Source organism: Silene latifolia, chromosome X (assembly GCF_048544455.1).
Source record: "Silene latifolia isolate original U9 population chromosome X, ASM4854445v1, whole genome shotgun sequence".
Lineage (NCBI taxonomy): Eukaryota > Viridiplantae > Streptophyta > Magnoliopsida > Caryophyllales > Caryophyllaceae > Silene > Silene latifolia.
In genome coordinates this window covers 273,091,693-273,100,187 of record NC_133537.1, presented here as the reverse complement: position 1 = coordinate 273,100,187, position 8,495 = coordinate 273,091,693, and positions in this window count along the sequence as shown.

The following is an 8,495-nucleotide window of genomic DNA, read 5'->3' as shown; positions in this document are numbered from 1 at the left end:
GAGCAGGGGACGACTGAGATAGACGGTGAGGTGTGGGTTTCGCGGCTGCAGGTGGTTGTGCGAGACGTCGCATCACTGAGCGACGATGGTGTGCGATGGAAGAGCGTGAAGCAGAGGGAGAGTGAACTTACCTTAAATTTTGATTACTTGATTAATTGACAAACCCACTGATGATATTTAACGATTGCAAGCTGGAAATTAGATGAACGATTTCAATACCCAGATTTCTAGGGTTCTAATTAAGCTAGACGAAGAAAGGTCGAAATTTTAGGTAAATGAAGTGAGGAGTCTATGTTAAGTGGATTAAGGAGTGAGTGTATGTGATAGTAGGGGTAGTTTGGTCATTGATGATGTCTGAAAGTCGTTGAAATAAAATCGAGTCAGAAATAACATAAAACTATCATTACGATGTAAAATAGTTGAAAGTGGTGGGTAAAAACAAGAAAGTTAGGTGGTTATTTGTAAAGTTGAACTAAATAGGTGGTAAATTGTAAAAAATGCAACATAATAGGTGGTAAAACACAAATTTACAACTCTGAATATTCAAAAAATTATGAGAGAGAAATTAGAGAGGGAAACCCTCTCTTCTACGTGAGTTTCTTCATCTTTACGCAATGGCTAAAGCAAAGAAATCTACGATTATACAACAAAATAATAGTAAATCCATTAATAATAGTAAACAAAAAAAATAAAAAAACGTCAGATCTTCAATCTGCTAGTACTAGTAAGCATAATAATAATAATCTGAATTCGCCAAAATCGAATGGAAGACCTAGTCTTAAGGTTTCTCCGTTGCGTTTTGAGGCAGAATTAGAACCAATAGTAGAAGATGTGGAATCGGAAGAGGATGAAGTGAGTGCTGCAGCGATACCTAATTCCAAACCAGTGCTGCAATTGCTTAAGGAGGATGTTGAAGGTGAGATTCAGTATTGGTCAACTTCTGTGTTCTGTTATATTCTAGGAGCAAACCCGCTTAGTACAGTGGTGTCGGGGTTTGTGAATAGGGTTTGGCAGGCTAATGGAGTTGATAAAATCTCTTTCTTACCAAATGGAATTTTTATGGTACGGTTTAAGACTAAGGAGCATCCGCAGATAGTTCTTAACAATGGTCACCTACTGTTTGATAATAAACCTGTAATTATCAAAGAGTGGGGGCCTGATGTTGCTCTGATAAAACATGATGTAAAGAAGGTACCTATTTGGATGAAGCTGTATGGCTTAAAGGTGAAATTTTGGGGTTCTGGTAGTTTAAGGAAGATCAGTGAAGAGGTGGGATAGTTCATCAGATGTGATGATGCGACTGCCAATCGCAGATTCTTTGGATTTGCTAGAGTGTTAATTGAGGTGACAATTGGGCAGGAGTTCCCTAAGGAAATCGTTTTTCAGGATGAATTGGGGGTTACACAGAAGGTGAGGGTGGACTATGATTGGTTGCCCTTACCTTGCTCTAAATGTAAGGGTATTGGCCATGAAGAAGCACTGTGCAGGAAATCTGATGCTCCTAAACCAGTTAAGAAGGTTTGGAGGGCAAAACGACCTGCACCAGTGCCTGTGAGACCACAAATTCCTCAGAAACCAAAGGGTGCTGGACCTGTTAGGCAGACTTGTCCCCCTGTAGTGAGTACACCAGTGACTCAGGATATACCATTGCAGACACCTGCGGTTCCTGTAGCAAAAGTGGTAGAAGGACCTTCTATGCCACGAAGGATTTTAACCAGGATGTTGAGGAGGGAAATACCTGAGAACAAACAATACTCCCCTCAGGGTATTACCTTCTTGGATGCATTAAACATGACTATATCCAAGAGTGTGAGTGCGGGCAAAAGGGGATTAAGGAGCCTGCAACTGGAAAATGGATAATATTGGGTTTTGGAACATAAGGGGCCTGAATAAGCTGCATAAGCAAACTGAAATAAAGAGGTTCCTGTTTCAGAATAATGTAGGTTTGTTTGGTCTATTAGAAACTAAAGTTAAAAGTAGGAATTGGGTTAAAGTTAAGAATAATGTGTGTGATAGTTGGACTATTTGCATAAATAATAGTCACCATAAGGGGGGAGGATTTGGCTCATTTGGCAACCTAACCAGTATGTGGTGGATGTGAGGTGCATTACTGATCAGCTCATTCATTCTAAGGTTTTTGATAAGCTAAGGAATATTAGATTTTATTTTACTATGGTCTATGGTCTATGGTCTATGGTTTGAATAAAGATAAGGAGAGGGAATCTCTTTGGGATTCTCTGATTCATATAAGCAGGGATATTGATAATGCCTGGATGGTTGAGGAGGATTTTAATAGTTTACTGCACCTAAATGAGAGAATTGGTGGTGCAGAGGTTATATGGTCTGACATTACACCTATGAGGCAAATGGTGGACCAATGTGAGTTGATGGAGTTGAAGTCCACTTGATCCTTTTTCACATGGAATAACAAACATGAGGTGGGGGCTAAAGTGTATAGTAAGTTTGATAGGGTTTTTGTTAATGGTGTGTGGCTGGATGATTTCCCTGACTACCTTGCACATTTTCTTCCTGAAGGGCTCTTTGACCATTGCCCTTGTCTTATTAAGTTTCAGACAAGAGGTAATAGGAAGGGGGTCCCCTTTAAGTACTTTAACATGTGGGCCATGTCTGAGGACTTTCAGCAAACTGTTGGTCAGGTGCGGTCTCAGAATGTAGAAGGAACCCCTATGTTCAGGGTGGTTCAGAAATTAAAGATGCTGAAGAAAGAGTTGAAGAAGTTAGATAAGGATAACTTCAGTGATATTGAGAACCTAACTTAAGTGTCTGAGGTGTCCTTGAAGGAAGTCAAGAAAATGCTTATTAAGGATCCTCTTAACAAGGTCCTTTGTGAGTCTGAATCAGCTTTGGCAAAAGAGGTGCTGATACTTAAAAAGGCTAGGTTACAGTTCTTGCTTCAGAAATCTAAGGAGAGGTGGATGGAAGAAAGGGATGAAAATTCAGCTTACTATCATCGGAGTATCAAAAGAAGGAGAATGAGAAACCGAGTTTATCAGATTAAGAATCTGGATGGGATCCTGTGTACTCAGTCCCATGACATTCAGACAGCTTTTGAATGTTTTTACAAAGAGTTGCTTGGTACTTCTAAAAATGTAGTGCCTGTCAATGTGGGTATTGTTAGAGCTGGGAACTGTCTATCCCCTCAACAGCAGCAGGAGTTGCTTGCCCCTGTGACTGATGAGGAGGTCAAGAGAGCCATGTTCTCCATACCTGGTAACAAAGCCTCGGGCCAGATGGCTATAGCAGTCAGTTTTATAAGGATGTATGGTCAACTATTAGGAAGGAGGTGACTATAGCTGTACATAATGTGATCCGAACTGGGCAACTTCTGAAGGAATGTAATGCAACTATTCTTACCTTGATCCCAAAGGTGGAAGTGCCTGAGAGTGTACAGCAGTTCAGGCCCATAGCTTGCTGTAACACTCTCTATAAATGTGTCACTAAGGTCTTGTGCAACAGACTTAGTACCATTATGCCTAGTATCATCAACCCTTCTCAGAGTGCATTTATGAAAGGTAGGGACATAGTGGGCAATATTTTGATATGCCAGGACCTCATAAAGTTGTATAAAAGAAAAGCTTGCTCTCCTCGTGTCATGATGAAAATTGATCTTCAAAAGGCATACGATTTAGTTGAGTGGAGTTTTCTAAATGACATGCTTATTTCTCTCAATTTCCCTGATCCTATCATCAAGATCCTGATGCAATGTGTGACCACCCCTAGCTACTCACTATCTCTGAATGGGGAATTGTTTGGGTTTTTCAAAGGCAAGAAGAGACTGAGGCAGGGGGATCCTTTATCCCCTCTACTTTTCACAATTTGTCTTGAATACTTGAGTAGTATTCTCAGCTGGGTTCAAAACCAGAGAGAATTCAGATTTCACCCTCTCTGCAAAAGAGTCAATCTGAGTCACCTTTGTTTTGCTGATGATTTGTTCATGTTTTGTAGAGGGGATATTAATGCTGTGGTTATGATGTTAAGAGCTTTCCTCTCATTTTCTCAAGCATCTGGCTTGCAAATGAATAAAGGGAAGTCCAATATCTACAGCAATGGTGTGGATGAGGGGACTATGTATCAGATGGTAAAGGCCTCAGGAATGAAGAAAGGGACCATACCATTTAGATACTTGGGGGTTAATATTTCACCTAAAAGATTGAATGTTGAGGACTGTAAATGCCTTCTTGATAAGATCACTAATAGGATAAAAGGGATAGGAGCTAGGAGACTATCCTATGCAGGAAGAGTAGTCCTTATAAAAGCAGTTTATAGCACTCTACATAATTATTAGGCGAGAATTTTTATTATCTCTAAGACAGTCCTTCAGCAAATTGAGAGTATCTGCAGACGGTTTCTCTGGTATGTGAATGATAATAGGGAGAGTCCTTCCCTGGTGTCATGGGAGAATATCTGTAAACCCAAAAAGAGGGGAGGGGGGCTTGGCATTAAGCAGCTGATCTGGTGGAATGTTGCAGCTATTGTGAAGTATGCTTGGTGGGTTTCCAACAAAACGGATCATTTGTGGGTAAGGTGGGTTCACTAAATTTACATCAAAGAACAAGACTAGATTGATTATAAACCTAGGCAAGGCTCAAGTTGGGCTTGGAGGAAGGTTTGCTGGGCAAAGGATTTGGTCAAACAACATCTGTTTGCTGCTGACACTTACTCTATCAAGCTGGGGTATTCATGGCTGACAGATGAAGGCCCTGATATATCCTGGCACCCTTGGACTTCTACTCGATTAATTATACCAAGGCATGGTTTTATTGTGTGGTTGACTGCTCATAAATGTCTACTGACACAGGATAGGTTGATAAGAATGGGTATCATTTAGACGAATGTATGTTTTCTGTGTGGGAGTAATGCTGAAACAGTGGAGCATTTGTTCTTCCTGTGCCCTTTCAGTAATAGGTGCTTGAGAGATGGTTGCTGACTGGTTGAAGATTTCTCTACCAGACCAGGGAGTAATTGAATGATGGGTTAAGCAGAGAGCCCGTTCTTTGCTACTGAAGCAGGTTCTTGCTGTTGCTCTAGCAAGTCTGATTTACCACGCCTGGATGAGCAGGAACAAATGTCGGGTTGAGGGTTCTGTTCCTCACCCAAAACAGGTGGTCAAGCAATGCAAGGATGAAACACTGATGCGGCTCAAATGCTCTCGAGTAGAATCAAAGATATTAGGAGCTAATGCTTGGTTAAATTCAATTGTAAAGTAGTTGTGTGGTGATCTTAATGGCTTAGTTTATAGCCTAAGGGAATTGTATGGGTGGACATTTTATTATCAATGATAACTTACACTTTCCTAAAAAAACAAAAAAAAACAAATTTACAATTTGCAAAACAGTCATTGTTAATCAAATAGTTCAATATCTCATCTCCCTCTATATTATACACACAAATTCTCATTATAGACGACGCATATCTGTCTATAGCTATAGACGGGTCAAATATTCACTCACTTAAGCAAAACGGGCCAAATGTCACCACCGTAACGAAATTACTCACTCATTATCAAGTTTAACATGTTAACAAGGTTGTCAATCATATCAACAAAGCAAAACATGATGAATAAGTAAAGATGATTAACAATAATTAAAAAGGGGATTAAGAGAATTATACCTAATGATGATTCCAAAATAATAAGCAAAGAATAATAGAAGTACTTGATGAATGATTGGAAGGTTGTTAATCCTCCAAATAAACCCAAATAATCTTCAATTACCCAAAATAAAGGATGAACAATAGAGAGATTAAGGAAATGAGATTTGCATTAATACTTGATTAAAAGTTGATTACAAGATTAATGTTGGACCTTTAGTCCTAATTAGTTGTTTTGATAATGACAGTAATGATTTGTATGTGGACTTAATATTATAAACATATGCGTGTAATTGTGTGCTCAAGTCTTAATATAGAAAGGAACAATTAGAATGACGCAAGCTTGAAGTTTGGCCCAAGGAGGTATAACTTCAAACAGAAGCAAGCTTGAAGTTTGGACCAAGGAGGTACAACTTCAAAGACATTTTATCGTAATATTCAAGATCAAATAACAACCACAAGACTCAAGATGAGAGACTTGTAAAGAGACGATTCGTTTACTGAAGATCTTCTGAAGATTAGATAGTATAGGTCGTCATCCGGTAATGGTTTTACTTTGTTTGATTTAAAGGTTAGTAAAGTTATGACCTCATAGCCATAACTTTACTGCTAGACAAAAATGATGCGTTAATTTTTGGAAAATATATTTTTAATGTTTTATAAGAATAAGAGAGTATTTATATAATTGGAATTATTTAATTAGAATTTAAGTTGGATGTACTATCGGTTTGTAGCACGATATTTATGTCGTCATGAAACCTAGGGTTTCAACTAAATTTTATCTCGATTTGTTATGAACAAGTGAAGGCCAAATTGGACTCATGAGAGCCCAATGATGAGCCGGCCAAAACCCTAGAGGCCGAACCACCAAACCCTAGCCTCCTACTTGTTCGTCAAGTTATTTAGGGTTTCACACCTTCCAGAATATTCTAAACCCTAATCTAAAAACTATAAATACCTCTCTTCCTTCAGCAATTATTTGTGACACACATCTACAACTTTCAAGAGAAAAATATTTAAGCAAAAATTATTTGAGCTTTAATTCTTATTTTACAAAAGTTGCGCATCATATTTTTCAATCACTCAAAGGAAATCGTTATAGGATACTAAGTACACAAAGATATTATACTCACTCGCATAACGTGAGATTAGTATTTATCGTTGTACTTTTCTTATTAACGTAAGAGCAATCTAGAGTATTTAGCGATACTCAATATGAGTTATAATCATAGTGTTGATTATACGAGTGGATTGATAATTTTTGTAATCCGTAGAAAGGTACTAAAAATTATTAATCGAGAATAGTGGATGTAGGTTTTGACTTGTGAAACTGAACCACTTCAAAAATCCTGTGTGTCTCTCTTTCTCTCTTTCTTTATTTTTGTTATTTCGATTTTGCGTTTATTATTAGTAAATTAATTAGTTGATTTTAATCAATAAAATCAAATAATTAATCTTACAGCATATATTTCGAAAAAGTGGGCATCGTTTTTAATACTCAATTCACCCCCCCCCCCCCCCTCTTTCGTATTCGATCAATAGACTCCTCAATTAAAGAGAGATTAGAATAATATAGACTACACTAAAGATTGATAAGAAGAACATGATAATCTAATTAGTATAATGGGGTATTTATAATGGGGATTAGGTGCACAAATTAGGGTTACTAAGGGCTTAAATGACGATTAAGTCCTTAAGGAAAGTTGAGGAAATGCTTCTCTCGAAGAAAGATGCGAGTCTCCTTTTTGCTAGTCTTTCGAAAATATGCGCATCCCGAGTAGAACAAGAAGAAGTCGGGCTGCACTGGAGAACAATCCGAGCGTCCAAAGGGTCGGGACGACCGGATTCTAGAAGTGGTGGACGAGCGGCCTGGTGTGTGGGACGAGCGGATTCTGGAGCTCTTGGTCGAGCGGCCTGGTGCTGGGACTCTCGGATTGTGGCTCTTGGACAAGCGGCCCGATGCTGGGACGAGCGGATTCCAGTCCAGTGAGCTTTTTCTTCTTTTCTTCTTTTCTTCTTCCAACAATCCTCCGGGATCTTGTCGGAAATGCAAAGATCTTCTTCATCATTGCCCATCTACTACATTATTTACAAAAGCCTTCTAGTCTTGTCTTTACATTTATGTTTGGTCATTAGATTTGATCAATTTAGCTCTATTTTGTCATGAAAATGCAAGGTTTGCACTCCTCTCCTACCAAGGGAACAAAACCTTAAAGAATATGCAAAACAAAGGACTAAAGATAGTAAATGACCCAAATATGCACTAAAAAGCATAGGAACGAGGCTAAGTCGGGGACTAAATATGCTCAAATATTGGTCACATCAATTCTTCCGTTCGCACAACAATCATTTCCTGCCAAACGTTACCATAACATTAATACTTAACTCCCTCACAACCATACAGATCAATCATGTATCTACAAAATCAACCTCTTTAGAATGGCCATCTTTCCTATTTATCATCACCCCTAACCACTAGTGACAACACCTCAACACTACCATTGTTCGGACATCAAGCCTCTTACACTCATCTCTAAACATCACGGTTTCTTTCCTATCTTTGGTTAACTTACCAAATAACGAACACCAAACCCATCAACCAAATTACCTCAACATTATTTCCAATTCCATCCTTAACTGTATCGTCACCCAACTCACCACCAAGATCTCATATCGTGCAAATTATTTACCCCGCTTTTTACTTTCTGTAATTCCTCGAAACTCATGATTACCATGTCGTCCTGGAACTCCTATATGACTGTTAACTAATATCCTCATGATAGCATCACACATCTCGACGACTCCTTACCTCTATATCACATAACTCCGGTCAACCTTTTTTTTCAGCTTACCTTTTATCCTTCTTTTCTCTTTAAACTTAACAA